The sequence below is a fragment of the Alosa sapidissima genome, chromosome 11, assembly GCF_018492685.1.
Source record: "Alosa sapidissima isolate fAloSap1 chromosome 11, fAloSap1.pri, whole genome shotgun sequence".
Lineage (NCBI taxonomy): Eukaryota > Metazoa > Chordata > Actinopteri > Clupeiformes > Clupeidae > Alosa > Alosa sapidissima.
The window spans coordinates 27,009,046-27,033,072 of record NC_055967.1 but is presented as its reverse complement, the minus strand read 5'-3'; the positions used below and the strand labels follow the sequence as shown (position 1 = coordinate 27,033,072).

The following is a 24,027-nucleotide window of genomic DNA, read 5'->3' as shown; positions in this document are numbered from 1 at the left end:
CGACTACTGAAATACTTTGAGTCTCTGGCCCTCTCTTAGAGCCCTCTCCTCTCTTAGTTCCCTCTCTTAGGGAACCACTGCTCTAACTTTTTAAACATCAGTACTCTCTCTCTCTGCCCCCCCCCCCCCCCCCCCCCACACACACACACACACACACACACACACAGCCACACACTCACACACATACGCTGTTCATACATCTGAGCATTAACACACATACGTCTAAAAAAGAAAACATGTTTTTGTCCCAATACACTATGGTTAGCACTACACTGGTAATTACACAATGTTGACAATTTCTCAAATGGAATCGAAAGACAGACATTGGAGTTGGAGGAGGTCAGATTCCTGCCATTGTTGTTCCATCAGCACTCCAGTCACAATTACCAGTGTAGTTCTAGTGTATTGCTTTGCTTGGGACAAAAACATGTTTTTTTTGTTTTTTTTACCTGGCTCTAAGAGAGTAAGAGAGGGAAAGAGACTGAACTAGAGTTCTCAACGGGTCGGGTAAATTGTCACGCTAATGTATTGAATCTTCACCTAAATAAAGTCAGGGTTTAACAGTCAAAACGTATGTTTTACGTCGGGCCGTGGGCCGGGTTCGGGCAAATAATTCATGTTGATGTGTCGGGTTAAATCGGTTCCGGGCTTTAAAAGCCACGGGCCGGGTCGGGTCGGGTTGTAATTTCCAGGCCTGTTGAGAACTCTTTATGAGAACTCTCATAAATGCCTACTGTGAACAACAGCAGTCTACACACTCCGCAGCTGTCTGCACAATGTCCGCCTCCTTGTTGTCCCTGTCAAGGTTGCAATGGTTATGGACACCTCGAAAGGGCAATATTTATATTTAATCATATATTTAATCATAGTAAAAGCACCGCTTTTGCCCTCCAGCGGAGCACTTTGCGCCCATTAATTTGGCTGTAGAGGACTTGGCAGGGCAGGCGGTGTTCAGGCATGTGTATGGTGTGCCCAATCCAGCGCAGATGTTTTTAGCCACAGCTGCTTCCATACAGATTGAGTCAGTGTTGCTGAGGATGTCTGTATGGGGGATTTGATCATCCCAGGACAAACTGAGGATCTTCTGTAGGCAGCGGATATGGAAGGCCTCTAGGTTGGTGATGTGCTGGCGGTATGGGGGTCCATGACTCTGCCCCATAAAGCAGAATGGAGAAACATGTAAACAGCGTTGTAAACAGCGACCTTGGTACTGAGGTACCTTCAGGTTACCCTGAAAAAACCCTGCTGCAGAAGCGTCCAAAAGATTATAAGGGTTTATTGATTCGGGTGTGTATTTCTGGGTTAAGGGCATGAGGACAAAGTGGAGCCGAGGTAGGTGAAGTTGTCCACTGTTTTAAGTGGAACACCGTTTATGTGAAAACTGGGGGGTGTGGGGGCGGGGGTGGCGAGATGGGAAATGACCTCAGTTTTTTTAGTGTTAACCTGTAGGCCAAAGCATTGGGACAGACTGGATATTGTGTTAAGGGCGTGCTGCATAGAGTCATCAGCATACTAAAGCTCACAGATTTGGCATGTTCCCAGATGTTTTGGATCAGGAGGTGCAGGCGACACGTGAGGATGTATCCTCCGTGTTTGAAAACCTCTGCAGGGATTCCATCGGGGCCAGCGCTTTTGTTGTTCTTCAGCCCTGCAATGGCTTGCCAGAGTTCTGAGTAGAGTGGTGGGGTGTCCAGGTGCATGGTTGGAGGCAGGTCTGGGAGATAATGCAGAATATGTGGGTCAACAGGATTGGTGTGGTTGAGGAGACTCTCAAAATGATTTGCAAGAATGATGGGCAAGAGTCTCGTCGTGGTCCTTAAAGAGGGTGGACCCGTCAGCTGAACCAACTGGGACGATCGCCCGCTTCCTGGGGCCGTACAATGCTTTTATGGCATCGTAAAAGCCTTGAGTGTTCAGTCTGCCAGGTTCTTCTGGATTTCTTGCGCCTTTTGCACCTACCAGGTGTCCTCCATAGTCCGGAGGGCTCACTGGATTGCTGTTCTTGCAGCAGTGAAGGTTGTTTTGTGAGTGGGAGATCCAGGGCAGGACAGGAGAGCTTTGTGGGCCTCATGCTTCGTTTTTAGGAGTGACTCTACACACACACACACAAAGCTTAAAGGGGTGGTTCAGGATTTTGGACATAGGACCTCATTTCCAAGTTAGCAAGTGTGATATTTATCAGTGGAGACCGTTTTCAACACGTTTCATCTAGTCCTTCTAATTGCAGAGTTTGCAGGTGCTAGGCTAGCGCAAGTCAACGGTATGTGCTAGCCTGCCACTAAAAACAGTCTTACCCACTCTAAAGTACACACGAGACAAATTCCAGACAATCAATGTAAATGTCTGTGTTGATAGTGCTACAAATACAACTACCCTCGCATCGCGTTGCAATAGTTATGTTGTTAGCTAAAGTTGGTAGTAGGCATTTAAGCAACACAGCGGTGGACTGATATTACCTAGGCTACTACTAGGTATCCCCATTGGAGTGTGCTTCTCTGTTTACTTTTCGGCGTAGTACTGCTAACCAGAGCAAGTATAATTCCGCCGCTGCTAAGAAACTAGTCCCTCAAAATGTAATGCGATCATTGAAATGCAAGGATAGAATAATGTTGGAAATAAAACTATCAACACAGACATTTACATCGATTGTCTGGCGTTATAATTTATTTGTCTCGGGTGTACTGTGGAGTGGGTAAGACTGTTTTTAGTGGCAGGCTAACACATACTGATGACTTGCACTAGCTTAGCACCTGCGAACTCTGCAACTAGAAGGACTGGAGGAAATGTGTTGAAAACGGTCTCCACTGATAAATATCACACTTGCTAACTTGGAAATGAGGTCCTACGTCTAAAATCCTGAACCACCCCTTTAATGAAACTCAAGCCTCTGAGGGTACGCACCCCCCTTTTCCCGACTGGATGACACTGATCACTGATGACTTCCACATGACACTGAAGGAACATATGCACAGTGACGCACATACACACACTCACACACACACACACACGGCCAGAAATAATGTTGCTGTTTGTTTCCCTTGCCTTTGTTTGCTTGTTCTTAGTTTGCATGTTTTTATGTGCATCTGTGTGCATTCTACCCCATTGTGTGTATACACATGCATTTCTGCCATTGTGTGTGTGTGTGTGTGTTTGTGTGCGTTTGTGTGCATGCATGTGTGTGTTCTGTTTGCCCCCGTTGTGTGAATTTGAATTAGAAGCAGATGGGTCCTGAGTGCCTTCATTAATTCGGCTCCTCCAGGATTTGACAATTAGTTGCCATAATTGAAGTTTAAAGACTCAAATGACTCATGAATGTGTCTTTGGTCTGAAACAGCTGAAGTGGCTCCATACTGCTAAACCGCTGTCTGTTACTCAAAACACGGACAACTTCCGTAACTACTGAACGTTATGAGACACTCACTGACTAGTGACCACTTTTTTGCCTGTGATTTTGGGACAAGTGAATAGTTGGGAATGTTACCTGTTTACAAATTACCTGACTGAGTTAACTATGATATTCAGCATAGTTGTCAACTGAGATAAGGTATCGTAATGTTACGTTCAGAGACATATCATCCTCTTTGTGAAAAGCCTCTGGCCTGATCTGGAGAATTCAGTAGATCTCTGCCAGATTCAGATACTGTCTTGGTTTAACCTCAGTCTTTCAGTCTCTGGATTCAGTTAAAACCTCATCTATTATGTCTATTCACCAGGGTCAGTCTCACTTTCCAGTCTTACATTCACTGAGTCAGAACTTGGTTGAAGGACCCAGTTGAAGCCCTGCTTCCAAGACATATTGTCGAGGGTCACCACCCCTTTGACCATGGCCACAGTGGTGAAATTAGACCCTGGAGGGAGTTTACTGCTCCATCTCCTCTCAGTACTCTCATCCCTTTTTGCTCCCCCCCATCCTGATTCACTATACCAAATCCTACTTACCGTATCACTCTCGATAGGAAGTTATTTCAACGACTTCAGGCTTATTTCACATTCTAAGAATGTCAGAGTGCAGTGCACAGCGCTTTCTAGCTGACATTCCATTCAGGTCATTTGCATATTTTATGCACATTCGGCTAAAGAAATGCACACCTACATGCTTTTCCATCCACTGTGTTATGCAAATTAAAAAGGGACATTCTCAAGGGAGGAACAGCTGAACAGCTGCAGGATCAAAACGCTGGGGCAACATTTACGGAAATATGTAGGTAGAAATGCAACAAATGTGAATAAACTGTTTCCATCAACTCTAATTACGTTATACCTATGTGAATCGAGAGTTAATCCACTGCCTCTAGCGAATCAAAATGTGATGTGCATTAGAAGATTGTATGTGCATTTCAAGTGTTTCCAGTCAGGATTTCTTATTCAAATGGTGAAAATATGCATTAATTAAAACGTTCAGTGGGAGCCCAGTTACTGTCTGCCGTCTAATGAGTTTTAATTTCAATCATTTTTATGAATCAATTAGCGCTAAACCTCTGAAAATGCATCATAAATGCCTCAGTGATAAGTAGATGAGAGTCAGAAGTTCACAGAGTTCATCGTAACCTCTGTGAAGCACGGCACATTCAGACACACATTGTAAGGCAGAGTTCTCTCTGCCAGACAGGGACATTAAGATTCTCCTGTTTCATGGTGAATGAAAGATGATCAAGCGCAATCATCTGCTGATTCTCAGCGCTCTCTTATATGAAGTGTCCTTGAGATGGTGCAGCTGCACGGCCAGATATTCGATCACATTTTTGGAGTGGACTTCACCTCTTCCAGCACGGTGGTCCGTCACTCATTCCATTTACTACATTTAGACGAAAGGTCTTACAGTACACGGTGCAGTACAGATTACAATTACAGTGAGATATCAGAGGCAGAGGAAGAAAATGTGGTCTGCAAACTGTCTGATCATCTTGGTTGTCATAGTCACCCAACTGATGATATTATTATGAACATAACCACTAACCACCATCAACCACCAGTAGTAATGTATCTTATTTAGCCTCATTTGGCTGATGCCGTGTGTGTGTGTGTGTGTGTGTATGTGTGTGTACTGTCTGCATATGTGGATGAGAGAGAAAGATGCACTACTGTTTTGTGTGAGAGAGAGTGTGCATAATGTGCGCAAGAGAGCTGGAAATTACAGTAACACAGAACAACTAATGTTAGCTCAAGGGTATGGAGAAATTAATTGAATGATAAAATCGGCGCACAACGGCTCACGCTGTACGTGATGAATGTCAGGCATCTGCAGAGCCAGTGGATATATATCATCACATTCCTCTGAGACATCTATCAGAGTTAGCTGAACGCAATGAGGGAAATACAAACACAGTCAGCACATTCATTAAGCTGTTCACTAAGCTGAGCACCTCCACCCTCAAATCACACTGAAGGAGCACATAACCATTACGACTTTAGCGCTGCTCCCTAAAGTTTGTTAAGTAGAGTTTAACCGATTTGGTCATGATGTTATACAGTATGATAAGGAGCAGATCCTACTAAAGATGCTGTGTATACGCTAGCTAGTAGCCTAATAGTATTCTATGGTTTGAATGGAAATGGTTCTGAATAAGGTGAAATGGCATTTTTACAGTTTTTCTCAGTTGCTAAAACACTAAAAACCATTGGCTGAAGAAAGCTCTCAGTTGCTTGAACTCATTAAGCCAGTTCAGTCTGTTGTCAATACCTTAAACCATTTCACATGGTAAAACACATTTTGCAGATCTCACTTACAATTTTTAGCAAAACTTTGAATACATTCTCACTCTCAAAACACATTCTGCACTCTAATGCACATGCATCCATGTAAACACAAGTGGCAAAAATGAAATAGAAATATAGACATACACATGTCATTAATTAAACACAACCACTCAAAATTGATTTCACTTGTTTCAAATGATGTGACAAAACCAATACAAGCCAATTCAGAGAGCAAACAGGTCGTTGAAGGTGGGAATGAGAATGGATAGAAGAAACTATGTGAGAGGACGAGGACGAGTGCACATGCGAGGTGGGGGACGAGGAGGAAGGGATGGCAAGAAAGAGGATTTTTATTGGACACTGTAGTACAGTGCATTGTAGGCTGTATACTGTACAATACTGTAAACAAATCGTATGGCCCTGAACATTGTGCTTTCCATTTGTTTACAGTACTGACCGCTCATTACATGTTTTATGGTTGCAAGTTCATATCAACAAAGAATAAGAATCAAAGGACAAGTTTGTGAGATGCAGAACTTGATGCAAAGGACAAGTTTGTGAGATACTGTAAAAAATAGGGGTACAAGGAGGAGGAAGAACAAAAAAATGCAAAGAGCAAAGCAAAATAGTCAATTCTACTTGATGATTTTGTTCATCAAAAGACAATGATGGAAAAATATGAAATTGGTTTTGAAATTAAAAATGGGCTTCTCCCAGAGAACTTTATGTTTTGAACAATGTGTTTTTCTATTTTATGGTGTATTGTTTACTGACTGCTTGATAGTGTATATCATTTTGATCACTTTGTTTATGATTTCAGAGCAGTGTTTGATTTTGAGCACAAGTAAAACTGTTTTGAAGCGAAAGTTTGATTTTGAGCACAGGTAAAACTGTTTTGAGACAAAAGATTGATTTTGCAAGAGGAGTCAGAGGTTTTGTAAATAGTGCTTCAAGCTGAGGTTTTGTGTTTAATGTTTTAAGAAAACGGAGCAAGGGTTCAGAAATTGTGTTTTAGCAATTGAGAAAAACTGTAAGCGGACGTTTTTGAGGAGCGTGATGACTTTTGCCACATCTACAGTAGAGCCTCATTCCTATCAGGTAATTTATTCCCAGCCCAGGGCACAAACATGTTTTTGTTTTTGTGCATGAATGTTCAGCTTTTTCTCCTACTACTGTAATTAGAAAGAGGCTGTGAAGACAAGGTTAGTTATTTTTTAACCTTAACTAATAGTACTCTGTTGAACAAGCAAATGTGTTCTTCCCTCTTTTCACACAGGCATGATGGTGATGGGTCAGGCTTGGCAGTTGGCTGTTGACAAGCAAAATGCTATTTAGTTAATTTTCTGCTAAGCGGTTGACCTTAGAACAGTTCCACATCTGATCAGTGGTGCATCTGGCTCAAAGCTACTGGTTCGTAGCTATATGTGCACCGACCACCGATGCATGTGTGTTTATGTGTGTGTGTGTCTGTGTGTGTGGTGTGTGTGTGTGTTAGTGTGAGACATAGATAGAGAGATAGAAAGAGGAAGAGAGAGAGAGGGACCACAAAATACAAAAAGAGAGTGAGTGTGTGTGTGTGTTTGTTTGGTGGTGGTGATGGTGTTGGTGGTGGTGGGGGAAGGGGTTCACACAAGTGTGTGCAAATTAAACTTTTTAATGAATGTGTAAAAAACAGCCTCCATGCAGATCAAATGAACCAACTGGCTCTCCTTGCAAAACAGCCTTCATTAACAGCAGAGCCATAAACTAACTGGCTCCCGCTTTCACACAGCAAATAGGGCTTTCATCGTTTGATACAGTAAAGAAATGAAAGGAACATCATAGGCCTATCACCAGAACTAATCCAACATGCCTCATTTACAAACAGATGAGAATGCTCAGAAAATAGTTATTTCCATGCCTTTGAAGCCACTGTCACAAGCCCTGCCTTTCCCTGATCCATGGCTCGCACAGTCAGAGACATGGTGCCAGGATGAGGTGCCTACAATTAGGCGAATGTTAAATTGCATTTTTTCAGCCTACCGATGAGAGGACCTGCTAGGTCATTGACAAACATTATAGCGTACACCCCTTAGGCCCGTTTCACACTGGGTGCGTGGCGTGAACATGGCGTGTCTGTTGTGTGTCAGCTGTGTGGCGATTGCGTTGCATTTTCTATGTTTTTGCACACCAGAAGCGTGTCTGATGCGGCGCTGCGGCAGCCTCTCTGCGAATTAAAACATCTCTTTTTCTCACAGCATTTTTTCTTCACTGTTTTGAATGGAAATGCTTGTGGTGTAAAAAATATGCGTGAGTCCTATTCCTAGCATGCACACGTTTTCGGCCTGAGATGTGTGTGTCACGCAGGCGATGTGCAAGGTCTAACCTGTTAACATGGGAGCCGGAATAAAAAAACGGACTCGTCACGCAGCTGACACGCTCACGCCACGCACCCTGTGTGAAACGGGCTTTACACACTACAGGCACATTCAGGCTTTGAAGCACCTCACTTGCACAAGTAAAGGCAGACTTTCATGTGAAATGCTCTGGTTGTGGAAGAGACCCTGTGTGCAGAAATATAATGACTCTTACCACCTTGTGTCCTACCTCTGTAGACAGTGGGCTAGATACTGCCTGAGTTGCCATACATGTGCAGTGAGCAACTGCACATGTAGAACAACTGCAGTGAGTTGGGAGAGAGAAAGCAAGAACACATAGGCTACTACTGGCCAATCCTCTCCAATTGTTTAGAATTGGACTCTGGGCGTTTGGGAACAGCTGAGGGAGGAGGCTACTTGAAACTGCGAGTTTCGGTCGGTGTGAGCGAGCGGACTTTCAGTTGACAGTAATTAACACCCTTTTGAACAATCTAAGCTGTGCAAACGTCAGAGGGCGGTCTACGCTGATGCATCATTAGTGAAACACGAGGACAGCTGCATGCAATTCCGGTCAGCATAACAATAGAGGCTGGTGCTGAAGTGTCAGCGTAAGCGGCAGCCCTCGTTTCAGCCGTCCTCGTTCAAGACGGACGCGGTCAAGACGAGCAAGTTTACCTGTGCAAGTTCACCGAGCACAGGCGCCGACAAAGGCAAAAATGTGCCATTCCACCATATCTGTTATCACCGGCCATCACAGAAGGGCAGAAATCGCCTTAACCTCCAGCAACTTAAACGGTCCTTACCTACAGAAACCTCCTTCTCCATGGGCTTGTGGAACTGTCAATCCGCAGTCAACAAAACGGACTTCATAGCTGGCTATGCCAACCACCTTTCATTGGAACTCCTTGCTCTCACTGAGACTTGGATCAAACCAGAGAACACTGCCACCCCGGCTGCACTCTCCACTAACCTTACACTATCCCATACCCCTCACCTATCTGGACGAGGAGGCGGGACGGGCCTGCTGATCTCCAACAAATGGAAATTCACCCCGCTACTGCCTTCAAACAAATATGTCTCAATCGAATTCCATGCCATCACAGTGATCGCCCTGGTCATCTACCGCCCTCCAGGCCAACTAGGTGACTTTATGGACGAACTTGACACTCTGCTGTCCTCCATCCCTGAGCATGACTGTTCGCTTCTTGTTCTCGGTGATATGAACATCCCCTTAGATGCCCCAGGCTCAGCGGACTTTTTGGCCCTGATCCACTCCTTTGACCTCAAACTGGTTCAAAGCCCACCGACTCACAAAGCTGGCAAAGAGCTTGACTTGATCTTCACTCGGAACTGCAGCACAGATACCCTCATGGTGACGCCTCTCCATCTTTCTGACCACTTCTTCATCCAGTTCAACGTCAGCCTGACAGAACAGCCTCCGGCTCCTCAGCCAATGGTCACGTTCAACCGCAACATCCGGAACCTGTCTCCAACGCACTTCTCCTCTGTGGTTGCCTCCGGTCTACCTCCACTCAACACCTCCTCTCTGGAGGTTAATGAGGCCACAGACTCGCTCTGCTCCACACTGACCTCGTGTCTAGACGAGCTGTGCCCTTTTACCACAAGGCCAGCTCGATCCAAATACTCTCATCCATGGCTAAATGATACCCTCCGATCGCAGCGCACCACACTCAGAGCCGCGGAGAGGAAATGGCACAAATCCAAACTAACTGATGACCTCAAAAACTACCAGACACTCCTGACCTCCTTCTCAGCCAGCATCACTGCTGCTAAGACGGCTTTCTACAATGACAAAATCAACAGCGCTACAGACACTCGAAAACTTTTCTCAACCTTCAAATCGCTACTCAACCCTCAGCTGCCTCCTCCTCCATCCAGCCTTACTGCAGATACCCTCACCTCATTTTTTACAAACAAAGTGGCGGCAATCAGCAGTCAATTCTCTACATGCCCACTCAACGCATCTGACTCAGATACCGCACGCCTACAACCTCTAGGGACTGCTGGAACATCTTTTTCAGCATTCACGCCTCTCTCCGAAAGTGAAGTATCTAGACTCCTGACATGCAGCCGTCCTACCACATGCTCGCTGGACCCTATACCTACGAGCCTACTTCAGTCCATCAGCCCGACCATCGCTCCAGCTATCACACGTGATCAATGCCTCGCTAACCTCCGGCACATTTCCAACAGCGTTCAAAATGGCCCAGGTAACACCGTTACTTAAGGAAGCTTCTCTCAACCCTGCTCAAGTCGAGAACTACCGCCCTGTCTCACTCCTGCCTTTCCTATCCAAAGGCATTGAACGAGCAGTCTCCAAACAGGTCTCTGACTTCCTTTCACAGAACAACCTTCTGGATCCAAATCAGTCTGGGTTCAAAAGCGGCCACTCTACCGAAACGGCTCTGCTGTCTGTAACAGAAGCCTTAAAAGAAGCCAGGGCGACCGCTCGGTCATCAGTACTCATTCTGCTTGACTTATCGGCTGCCTTTGACATGGTTAATCACCGCATCCTTCTTTCTAGACTCGCTAACATGGGAATCTCCGGTTCTGCTCTCTCCTGGTTTGAATCCTACCTCACAGGACGCTCGTTTAACGTATCATGGCTTGGTCAGCTATCTGCACCTCACCATCTCACCACAGGGGTCCCCCAGAGCTCAGTGCTGGGCCCCCTTCTCTTTGCTATCTACACCACCTCCTTGGGACAGATTATCCGTTCGCATGGCTTCTCATACCACTGCTATGCAGACGACACACAGCTCTATCTGTCCTTTCCACCTGATGACCCCTTGGTTTCAGCACGGATCTCGGATTGCCTCTCAGACATAGCTACATGGATGAAGGCACACCACCTCCAGCTGAACCTCTCAAAGACTGAACTGCTGGTCCTCCCAGCTAAACCTACCATGCACCACTACATCAACATCAAATTTGACTCCCTGTCTGTTTCACCTACCAGGACTGCAAGAAATCTAGGAGTTGTTCTCGACAACCAACTAAACTTCTCAGATCATGTTGCCTCAGTCGCCCGGTCATGCCGTTTCGCACTCTACAACATACGGAAAATCTGGACTTACTTGACTCAAGATGCTACCCAACTTCTGGTTCAGGCAATAGTCATCTCACGACTCGACTACTGCAATGCCCTCCTGACAGGTCTCCCAGCCTGCGCAGCGAAACCACTTCAGATGATCCAGAACGCGGCGGCGCGCCTGGTCTACAACCAACCCCAAAGGGCACATGTTACCCCGCTGCTCATCCAGCTACACTGGCTACCTATGGCCGCATCAAATTCAAGGCTCTAACGCTTGCCTACAAAGTAGTCTCCGGTTCTGCTCCCACCTACTTGAATGCCCTCATACAGACATACGCTACCTCCAGACCGCTGCGCACCTCAGACGAACGACGTCTAGCTCTACCACCGGTACGCTCAAGCCAATCCAAACTTTTCTCATCTGTTGTTCCTCGTTGGTGGAACACACTGCCAGTTCCTACAAGGGCAGGGACATCCTTCTCCATTTTCAAAAAACTCCTGAAGACCCAGCTCTTTAGAGAACATCTCCTCTCATAGCAACACTTACAACAAGTCTTACTGATCCTAGCACTCACCAGCCGTCTAAAACTGACAAGTAACTGTTAAAAACAGCACTCACTGATGCACTTATTCTTACTGTACTCTAATGTTTTTAAATTGTCCTAACATTTTTGAGAAGTGCTCTAAAACTTAAACTGTTTACCATGTTGTTAGTCGCTTTGGCTAAAAAAGCGTCAGCCAAATGTAATGTAATGTAATGTAATGTAACATAACATGTACCAGTGTTGCGCGGGTTTGGTCACAAGCGGCCCGCGGTCGCCCGATATTTTAATCAACCGACCACAACTCGGACTGCGAATATTAATTAGGACAAAATTATACCCGGCCCTTGATCCGACCCGCTTATTTACAAAATGTGTGCTTTTGGTTATAGCCTGCATGCAGTGTGACAGTAGGCCATTTCTGTAAAACAAACTAATTTATTTAGGCATGCAGGACATAATGTTTGCGCAGGAGAGAGAATGAGAATAAGAGCGCAAGCACGCACGCAACCACCAAGGATTAGAACACTAGGATAAGATTTGAAGGCCATGGACATACATTTTTCTTTCGAAAACAGAAATGGTGAGGCAAGGTAGGCAAGAGAGATACATTGCTGGTCAAAACGTTAGCGTAAGAACTGGTTTATATTGCTGAATGAAGCACAAAGCTTTACTAAAGCACATCCACTGTTTAAAGTCACAAACACAACGAACTGTAACTTTTATGCATGCGCGAACCTATATATACCGGTAGATATGGCTGTGTAGTCTGTGCCATAACATTTATTCCTGCAGGCTGCCCGTTTTGGCTGTCATACTTTTAAATGGCTTCGCAAGAAGTAGGCCTACAGTGGGTCCCCGTTAAGTTTGGACGGGTTCCTTCATGAATCACGATCCCCATTTTCTCAGCAGAAATGGCACAAACTGCAGTTGACACAAACAACCACAAGGTGTCACTTGGGTGCCACTACTATTTTTGATGCGACTGACTTACTGCTTCCATGACGCAGCGGGGGCACGGGAACTTCAATTGATCACGGTAGTTTAAGCTTACACTTGACAAAACATTCTAATATGAAAATGTAGATGCAATTGTTGTAAAATGGTGCAGCTCCTTTAAGAAAGCACCGTGTGCAGGGATGGAGAGAGAGAAAGCGAGAGGGGATAGGCCTATGTGTGTTAGAACTAAGCGTGTGGGAAAAGTACGTGCTGTTGAGACTGGAGCGAGTCATATTCAAAATAATGCAAAAAAAAAGCAATTATCCTCATTCATTGCAACCAAAGCATGACTGCTTGCCGACGTTCAAACGAAAAATATATCAAAGCACCTTTTGCGTTTGAATGTAGCACGAAAAAATGTTTAAACAGCTGGACAAATGATTTAGCTAATTGATTATATAACCTGTACACCAGCAATTGTTGAACATTTACCTGTACAAGTACATTGACAGTAGCCCAGCCTAACAGCATGTTGTAGGCCTACTGTAGAAATTTCACTTAAATTGCAACCGCAACATGCCTGCTTGCCAACGTTCAAACGACAACGAAAAAGATAATAAAACAACAAGAGGGTTGAGTCTGAATGACACTGAGTTTTTAGACACTGAGTTTTTGTAGTTAAGAAATATTTTCGTATAAAAAAAAATGGTCATTCTTCAATCTCCTTCACTGACGCCTATGGAAAAGGCTTAACGTCCCAAAACAACGATCAATGATCATCAGATTTCTCTCTCACATTGCTCCTCATAACCATCTATAAAAAAGTGTTTTTTCTTTTCTTTTTGAGCACATCCGAATCCCAGGACATAACGCACTGGACCTTATAATAGGCTCGAGATATAATTCCAAAGGGGGCAGATATGGGCCACTGCACTTAAAACTTAAAAAGATGAAGCTTTCCGAACTTTAAAATTGCGATCAGTGACTGGCATCGGGTGAACGAAGCTTTTCGAAGTTGAACAGGCTATTAAAAAATATTTGCGCACCTCCATGTCACAGGAGAGACTGGGCTCTCCCTTCTATGAAAAAGACGTTAGGCTACCTGCAAACTGGCCTATGATTTCATTGCTGAGTTTGCGGCAAAGCAAGAAATTTATTTTTTTCCTGAGTCAGGATATGGCGAGTCAGTGTCATTTATTTGTCCAATGTTAGCCTACAGATACAGACCAGTACATCTTATCAATAGTTTGAATGTCGTGTGTGTTTCTGCTCATTGACAAATACCGTTCAGCACAATGATTCATGCCCAATGAATTCCCCCTGTTAAAGTGTTCGCCTTTGTTACACTATTTGGTTTCGTGATGTAGCCTATGATAAACACCATATGGCCAAATATGTGACTCAGCTAATGTTATAGGCTATACAATTGAATTTCCCCTCTTAAAGGCAAGCTGGTGTAGCTTATTAGACTAGGCTACTATTAAAATACACCGACGGTAGCCTTGGCTATGTGTAAAGTAAGCTATCGCATGATTTCATGCACGTAAGTGAAAAGGGCCTTGCATCTGTCAAGTTGGCACAGGGCCTCGCATCCCCTTGCGACGGCCCTGCAGCTCCTCCTAAGACAGCGAGGAAAAAGTTAAAATACGCGATAAACCCGGGAAAAGTTGACAGGTTTGTTTCGGTCCCGGTGATTATTTGTGAAATTGTGCAAACGACAGCCTTTTCAAGGCATTTCAAGGAAGGAGTCGTAGCATGCAAGCTCCCAAATTGACCCAGTAGCCTAAGGCATCAATACATTGTTGGGACTGGGGAGGATCATGCGTTTTTTCTCAATCACTTTGGAGGGTCATAGAAACAATTCTTGATGGCGAGGGAGGGTCACGTCTTTTTTGACTAACGCTCCCAAAACTCCTCCGGTAGCCCCTTAATTAAATAAATAACGAACAGTCCCTAATTGATTAATAGCCTAGGCCTACACCAGCAATTGTTGAACATTGACCTGTACAGGACATTGACAGTAGCCCAGCCTAACAAGCAAATGTTGCAACATACATCAAAAGACGCAATTAATCAGAAATAAATAATGTAATCTGCATCGCTTTATTTAACAAACTGCAAGCAACAAGAGCATTGAGTTCGCTGTAAGGCCAAACCCAAGAGCAAAGCCTATCTGTTAAGGCAGTCGATAGGCTTTATAACGAGCTGTGTGCCTGGAAAGACGATAGATGACGGCTCTGGTCATCCCATACCCTCCCCCCACTTCCTGTAGCCTACCATTATGAAGGCCTGTAGCCTAAAACGACTCGTTTCCGTTTTGTGACATTAAGCTTTTTCACGTTAAGCCCCCCTCCCCCATCCCCTTCTTTCACAAGCAGTGGGGGAGCGCGGGGCACAAAGTAACACTTTTTGGAAGACAAAGGAGGGTTCTCCGCGCTTCTGTCGTTTGGCCACAATCCGTTGCAACCAGGCCAGGACAGATATTTTAGAGAGGAGAGACGCCGGTGCAGCTCAGATGTCTTCTTAATTTTCTTTATTCTTCAGTAAAAGCTGCAGAACATTATTAAACTTTGACTAACATTTCGATGTGTCGATGTTTTTGACTAACGAACATCGAAACGTTAGTCAAAGTTTAATAATGTTCTGCACCTTTTACTAAAGAATAAAGAAAATTAAGAAGACATCTGAGCTGCACCGGCGTCTCTCCTTCTCTTTTTGGCTTTGGCTAAATATTTCTAAAATCATTTGAGTTTCACTAGTCACATGTTTTAACAAGCAACACTTGTTATTTAACTAATAACAGACGTGTGTCGAAAATTGACTTTATTTTCCATACGGAGAAATAACATATGCAAAGTCTAACCAAGGTCAATCTTGCCAAAAAAGCCCTCAAACCTGAAAACACATGAGGCAAAAGTGCAAAACATCACAAAACTAACTAAACTAACACGCGCATATTTTTGTATTGCAATCATTGTAGCCTACAGTTGTAACAGCGCGTAACAGTCGTTTTACTCCCCGGATGCGCTCATTATAAAGAACGTTTAACGTGTCCCAAAAACAGCTATCAATTAATCACCAAACGTATTATAAACAAGTATTGCCAGGAGCAACACCTTGCAAAAAATGATAACAACAGGCCTAGGCCTTTATATGGCTCTGCTCCTGCCTAGATTCGAACTCAGAACTACCTGAAAGTTGCAGACCTGTTCTGGAAATACGCGCATTAACCCACTCGACCGTCAGACAACGCTATCTGCTTCGAGTAGGCCTATTGAGTAGGACTGTAGCCTACACTGGTTGCTGTGGCACAGTCTTGAGTGACCGAATTCGTTTTTCTTTGTCATATGAATGCTGTCATTTTGTTAACATTACTGTTAAGGAGATGCTGTAGGCAAAGTCTATATTTCAACCTCGTTAGTGTAGTAAAAAAAATCAGAACTATTCACAAGGTTTCTGGGCAGCATATTTATGTTCTGTTAGCAAGCGAACTTCTCATGACTACCGACAAAGTAGCCTACTGCCAGCTGACGAAGCTCTCATTTTAAAACATTACTGAGAGACAGACACTGTACAATCAAGAAATCTTGCCACTGAATCCAAAACTATGTTTAACATTATGTACAAGGCTTAGGCTACAGTGGACTAGCATGTTGCAGGGGCTGCTAAAAACACAGAGAAACGCACTGAAAACTCGGCCAATCACAGCCCTTGCTGTCGAATGCGCCGTCTGGTTCGACCGTGGAACTCCACAGCGGACTATGCTGCCCCCAAGCGGCTGCAGTTGTACTTACATTTCACCATTCACCATGATCGTGAATGAAGTGTCAATTTTTAACTGGGACCCTCTGTACATAGACCATAACTTACTGTCATCTTCTTTAAGAACTTTTCCCAATATTTCTTATATTTTACTTATATCGCTTTTCCTGAAGGGGTGTCTTTATTATTTTAACTCGCGTCTTCAGCTTCTTTACTGTTGACTTTACTGTATTGATGCTTTACTGTACTGATGCTAGCCTGCTCGTGATATCTTAAGTAGGCCTATTTGTAGAAAATATATATTTAATTAATTTTAACTGACCCGCCCGCAAATGACCCGAATATCATTAAAATATTTTGTTTATGACTTATAACCGGGGGTGACCGTGGTCATCCGCGGGTGACCGCTTAATTTCGGGCAGACCGCGCAACACTGACATGTACTGATCAATAGGGGTCATCCCTATGTCCCCCGGGTCCTATGTTCCCCGCTTGGGGTTAGGGTCCTATGTTCCAAAGAGGGGAACATAGGACCTGGGGAACATAGGTACGCTCCCGATCAGTGCTACCCAATGGTGAGGTGAGGTAGGGGCGGAGTGGCAATCGGGACGATCGGGAGTTTTCCCGGTGGGCCGGCCGAGGAATGTGTGCGGTGAGGGCTGGCCCATATAGTCTCTGTCGCGGCTGTGAGGCGTACGCGGCCCTCGAAATTATAATATGAATATTCTGGGATTATCTCCGTAATCTACGTTTTGGAGGCTTAAGAAGTCTAACCAATATTTATACCACTCGCTCACGGTCTATAGGTCATTCATGGTTGCCCTGCACACTCATCTCTCCCATGCTGATTTTTGTGTAGGCTAGCCTTCATTTTTTTTTTAACCTTAATTCATTTTTGTCTTATTCAGGCGTTACATAACTTTCAAAACTTAAAAAATTACAATCTAATTTGTTTGTTTGTTCTTAAATTAACGTAGGCCCAGAGAATGTCTAATAAGGGGAGAACTGCCACTCTCGGAAAACTTCCGGTTTCTGAACTGGTTGCAGTTCCTTCTGTGGTTCTACATGAGGGCGCTCGTCCACGAGTGCAGAATGCATGGAGGTCTATGGAGCTGTACCCCTCAAAATCCACTTTTCTCGGGATATAATTTTTTTTCAAGTAATTTGAATATTGTATTCGAAAGGGGAGGCAAAGAAAATACACTCGGTGGAGTATTTTTTAAAGTCACTTAATTGTTCTAAAAAGCCTTTCAAACGTGTCAATGACGTCACTCATTAGCACAATGCTAGCGTGTTATGGGCAACAACGACCCAAAGTGTAAGAAAGGACATAAGTACTCGTTCATTCAACTCTTGACCTATAACCCATGTTGAAGTTATATAAACTACAATCAAATCTGAGATTTGTCAACGACAATCAGGTGAAAGAGACAAATTTAGCCGTCTTGCTCCATTGACTCCCATTCATTCTGCACTCATGGCGATCGCCCCCAGTGGAAATCTGGTGGAACTGCAACCAAAATTCGGTACAATGGGACTTAATATGGAGTGGCCAGGCTCTCCGTAGACGGGCTCTGGTAGGCCTAGGCTAGAATGGAGCAAAGCCTCCTGGGACTGGGGGCTGTGTTTCTGGTTTATCCAATGAACCGACTGCAGGTCAAGTCTATTTACAGAAATGTAGGGGGATAAATGAGCGGCCCCCTCGTCTAAAGGTATGACCCTACAAGCGATCAAGTTTGAAAACTACAGGATTTTTGACAGTTGACGGATTTGCGTGGTTGCTTGCTGTTACATGGACGGAAGGCAGAGAGAAAACTTAGCGGAGCTAAAGAACTGACGTTATTGCTAGGTGGAAACTTGCACAAGCTAGTCTTATGTTGATATGTAGGCCTAGCCTAATGGGCCACTCAGGCTGATAAATGGTTTGTGGAACTCGTTGGAACTGTCTATATGTAAGCCTACTTTAATAGCTCTCTACAAACCTCAAAGTGCCTGGTTTTCCAATTATTTAATTACCTGTGTTATTAGGTTGGCATTGTCTGTAGGCTAGGCCTACTTCCTTTTTTAAATGTATACAGGCAACTATTGGATTGCTATGATACCCAGATACATGTCCTTGCATGATGCTTGACATTTCCATCCACACAAAGCTGTTTTTATACTGCACTTAAATATCTAGTTCCTTACACATTTATTGAAAGTGCCTGGTTTGTGGTTGATTGGCTTGTTGTATTGCATTATTAGTATTTTAATATACATTTTGTTTGTGCTATTGATGTGTGTGCGTGTTTGGGGGGGGGGGGGGGGGGTGGGCCGCTGCCATGAGAATTTTCCCGTTGAATTTTAGTGCCCCACCCTGAGGTGAGGTAAAGTGAGTGGGACTCTTTTCTCCAAAGCGACAAACCCAGGCTGATCGTTTGTGGGAAGTGGTGTCCCCCAATTGTATTTGGTGGAATCAAAAGACATTTTAGTTTAACCTTTGTGTGTTATACCTCAAATTTCGGTGTTATACCTTTGAATTCCTCTCATCATTCACAAGCAGTAGCCTATACTGATAGATCTGAGAACCAGACACCGTCCTGGTCCGACTTCGGAGCCAGGCACCATCTTAGAATGCATAAGGCGCTCACATTCAGACAATCTCCCCCAGCCCCCACAGTCTTTCAAAATGGACCTGTAAGCTCAGAGAGCTCCTTTTCACTCAAAGAGCATTTATCTCTGTGCTTCATCATCCTTTTAGATCACAGACTGAGACAAAGCTGCAGACCCTCTGGCTGTCAGCGGTGCCACTTCACAGTGTAAGTGAACTTCTGACGGTTTTGTCTGCTCTGACAAAACAACACTGCTGAGAGCTTCCACTTGTCTAATCCCTTCCCCCCCCCCCGCCCCGCCCCGACCCGACCCCAACAAACATTCATGGTTCCATGCCTGACTGAGCTTACATTTTATTACCTCATCTTCGCATTCACTCAGCGCTGTCTACCTCCCCACATCTCTGTCTGGTGAGAGAGAGCAAGCTCCTGATGTTTATGAGGAGAGAACAGCCATGAGTCAGCCATGTTCCATGCCAACTTGCCCCCATAATCCACTGGACCTCTCCTTTTAAAGGGTGAGATTTATCCAGCAATAAACAGTCGGGTAATTGTTCAGCATTTCCCTCTTTGTTGTGTCCGTGGTAATCATTGCACAGGCTCAATGCATTTGTGTAACCACCATAGTTGGCATGTTATTTTTCTTCCGGATTGTTATATATATATATATATATATATTTGGTTAACGATTCCCGGGACATTGAAAGACAGGGCTGTATGAAACTTGATGTAGTCCCACAAGGATGACACGGAACCATTGACCCCCCCCCCCCCACGTAATGGAAGCTGCAAAACCTGAAGCCGCAAGCCTGAGAGCTTATTTCACTGTCTATGGAGTTAGCCGAAGATGGAGAGAAACCATGAGGGGCTTGTAGGCAAAAAGTTTCAGTTTAAAAAGTTGGCTGATGTTAAAAGCACAGTGGTCAGTAGCAACCACCACACACATCACACACAGTGCGTAGGGCACTAAGGGACAGAGGAGGGACCAACATTTAGCCGACTAGATGTAATCTTTTTTTGAGACTAAAGTCACAAATGTGCGAGAAACAAAGTCAGAAAAAGTCAGACTTTCAGAGAAAAAAAGTAAAAATTTTCGAAATTCTCACAACAGTTCCGTGTGAATTCCCTGCTACTTGAAAATAAAGAAGATGGCTGTTGTTGGCGAACAGCAGTCTTTCGAATTGGATTTTGCTGCGACTCTTAAAGACTTTCCTACAAAGATGTATTCAGAGTTTTGCCGACCGGATATGAAAAGTTTGATCTACCAACTAGCTCCGCTGGTGGGAAAATGCTTGGGACTCATGCTATCCTATAGGAATTTAAAAGACAACCATTTATCCTGCCCCTCGGATTGAGCCCTGCCAATGGTATGTTCCCAGACCCAACATCTTGATGTGGGTCTGGCTCGTCAGGCTAACTTAAATATGAAAAGATTTTTTCTCGGAATTTTCAAAAATATTTTCAGGTTCATGTGGCCCTAATACTCTTCTGTACAAAACACTCTAACACCGGTATAAGTTACATGTTTAAAACTATTACGTGTTTTTTTTAAGGGGGAACACTTCAAATTTAATGAAGCTTTTGGGAACACACTGGATAAACTTGAAAGCAGAGGAACGTTTCATTAGGCTACTTGCTGTTGCTCCATGAACTGGCAATGTGGGCATCCATGGCAAGCCATTGTAACGTTTAATGGCTAAACATCAGATATGGCAAGCCATCTGCAATTAGAATTATGTCTAGAAGCAATGAAACTACAATGAAATATATTTGCCTTTCATGTACAAAATTGTCTTATCAATTGAAAAAAGCAATTTAATGTTTTCAGCCATTGATTTGTAGCCTGGGTGCCAGCCGAATTTAGTCCCGCCCACAACATTTGAGGTCAGGAAGTTCGGTCTGGCATTGCTCCGTTGTGGAGCAACTATGCTCGCCCTAGATCTGACGGACCAATCAAATTGGGCTTTTCGATGATGGACAGGTGAGCAACAGCGCCTCGTCTATCACGTCATCTGAGTATGCTTAGGTTGATTTTTGCAACAAAAACGCTGTGGCTAGAAGGAGACATGGCTTCTAAGACCCCATATGGAAAATGCATATTATTTAATGAGGTTTTATCACTGAAAACGATTATTTCTGAAAACTTTGGCCAAAGTTGAGATGTGGGAAAACTCACGGTTTCACTTTCATCAAGGGAAAACAGTGTGTTGCATTGTGACATGTTGTTCCCTCGTTCGTTTGAAATCTCTGATTGACCATGCTATTGTGCTAATGCAATTCCAGACCATGCAATTCTGCTAATGAGTGTTGTAGGAGATATTGACGGCACAATAACGTTTACAAAAGACCAGAAAACAATGTTAAGGCACTTGTGGAGAAGAATGATGGTTCGTGTGTTTTTCCTACACCTCACGGTAAGCTATTTCGTTGCTCTGTTTGGTTAGGTCTATCCAATTGAGTGCAGAGGCATCCCCCCCCCCCGTATCGGTTGAAACACACCCCATAATTACGTCCCAACGGAGCAGTCTCAGACTCATATTCTGACTAGAATTGAGTATGGCTACGTCAGGCTAATTGGTTTGGGCATTTTCTTCTTGGAGTAGCCTACATCAGAATGCTTTATTGACATGTTAAAATCCCAAAATGTTCTTCTGGGAGATGCCCCCAGTCTAGGGTTGCCACCTATGTCTGATAAAAAAAAAAAAAAACCTGGACATATCGATGACCCCACTAACCGCTTTACTCACCAGTGAAAATGTCCATTAGACATTAGACCCATAAGACAAAATTGGCCATTGTGCAGTATTAGTATGATGATGCATAGCCCTGAACATTTTAAACATCTCAAGTATTCTCATAAGAGGAATCGTATCTCTACTTAACTTATCTTATCTGACCTGGTTGCTCAGATACAGGTGCATGTGCTTGCTTTAGCTCCCTTTTTGCTCCATCTTTAAAGAAATACTGTAAGTAGAGGGATGACATTAGATTTGCATTTACCATACCTTAGTCACACCTATAGCCATGACTATGGAACATGGTTTTTAAATGCAAAACATTTATATGTTGACTCCATGGCTATGGCCTTGCTATCTATCTGTCTTTACCCTTTAGACTCTGGCTTCTTCTAATGGGTGAAAATGGATCCAGCAGATCCAAACACTTCAGGAGGACTGAGGTCAAAAGTGGACCTCACTTACTGTCAACTCAATTTAAGAAATATTGAAGATTGTGTTGTTCCATTAACATCCTAGAGGTACCAGGTCAGTGCTAGGTTTTTGGTTTGCTTGTGAGGGCATGTTTTTCCCCCTTTTTTTTCTTTTGAGTGTGCTCAGATGTATGAACTGTGTGTGTGTCTGTGTGTGTGTGTGTGTGTGTGTGTGTGTGTGTGTGTCTGTGTGTGTGTGTGTCTGTGTGTGTGTGTGTGTGTGTGTGTGTGTGTGTGTTAGGGTGACCACCACCATGACACTGAAAATGAGGACACTTGTGCCCAAAAGTTAGGACAAAGGTCCAAAAGTGAGAACACATATGGAATCGGAGTAACATATGGGGAATAACATTAGAAAATAAACCATTTCTATAGAAGGCACCTATTTATTATAACATAATTTATTATAATAACATTTGTTGTTGTTTTGTTCACACTAGTCAGCTTTTTCCAACATTTCCATTCATTAGTTTTTGTGTGTGTGTGTGCGTGTGTGTGTGTGCGTGTGTGTGTGTGTGTGTGTTTGTGTGTGTGTGTGTGTGTTTCCACATTAGTCAACAAACCCACCTTTTTAACCCAATAACGTCACTTAATAACTTAGTGAGCTCTGCAGCTGTGGGTGTTGCTGGAGTAAAAACGATGCCACAGAGGATTTCCCTGCAGATCTGGCTTTCTCTTTGTGCCTGCCTGTGAGAACGTGCCTCTCTGTGGCACTCTTACCCCTGGAGCTGACATCAATGTCTGTTTCACAGTTCACAAAACGCATGGTATGCATCTGTCCTGCTTTCGGTAGAAAAGTGGTGTTCAGAATACCACGCAGAGTTGAAACGTATTTCGTTTCGCAACAGTGTTCATTCATTCAATCACGAGGGGAGTCGCATTGACTGATTTGCGAAAAGGAAATTGGTGGAGTTTTGTGATGTCCCGTGCTATGGTGCTGGCTGAGGGTCAGAAATGATGACACGTAACAGAGATGAGTAGCTTACAGAGGCCTTGGAATGAGGCGTAGCCTATGTGCTCATGAAATGCGGACAGATGGCCACTCATGACAAAAATCCGGACAAATGTCCAAAAAGGAGGACACACTCTCTCTGTCCGGACAGAGAGCTCAAAAACCGGACTGTCTTGACGAAATCCGGACGGATGGCCATCCTAGTGTGTGTGTGTGTGTGTTTTTGTGTGTGAGAGAGAGAGAGAGAGAGAGAAAGAGAGTGTGAGAGAGAGATTATGTGTCTGTGTATGTGGCAGTGTCTTTGTGTGTGTGTGTGTGTGTGTGTGTGTGTGTGTGTGTGTGTGTGTGTGTGTGTGTGTGTGCAACAAAGATAAATATAAATGATGTCTCTGTAAGGCAAGGTGTGTGTGCATGAGAGAGAGAGAGTGTGCATGCGTGTCTGTCTACTTGTCTTTTCGGGAGGCTGTTTGATTGCATCAGGCCTTTACCAGCCTGGAAGGAAAAGAAGGAGCCTCAGTGGCTTTTGTCCCCCTTATCTCCCTCTCTCTCCAAGAGCCCACTGCTCAGCTCTCAGCTCTCCATCCACGTCTGCCGCTGCGCCCGTATGATTCATATTGTAATTACATTAGGGCTGAATGAACATTACGGCTGCTTTAAATCTGAAAAGATTTTTTCACAGAATTTTCTAAAATATTTTCTTTTCTTGGCCCTAATACTCTTCCGTACAAAACACTCTAACACTGATCGCTTAGATACTGATGTGCTTGCTTTTGCTCCCTCTTTGCTAAAGAAATAAGAAGAGGGATGACATTAGATTTGCATTTACCATACCTTAGCCACACCTATAGCCACGACTATGGAACATGGTTTTTAAATGCAAAACATTTAAATGTAAAAAATGGGTCCCGCAGATCCAAACACTTC

The 24,027-nt window shown here is 44.0% G+C and overlaps 1 long non-coding RNA gene across 1 annotated transcript; it reads left to right on the top strand.

Annotated features, from left to right (window-relative positions):
- Nucleotides 1–507: 507 nt before the first annotated feature.
- LOC121724693 lies at nt 508–23,781 on the top strand. Its single transcript, XR_006035262.1, has 4 exons — nt 508–571; nt 4,343–4,350; nt 10,119–10,122; nt 23,771–23,781. It is a non-coding gene; the product is annotated as an uncharacterized LOC121724693 (long non-coding RNA).
- The last annotated feature ends 246 nt before the right edge of the window (nt 23,782–24,027 follow it).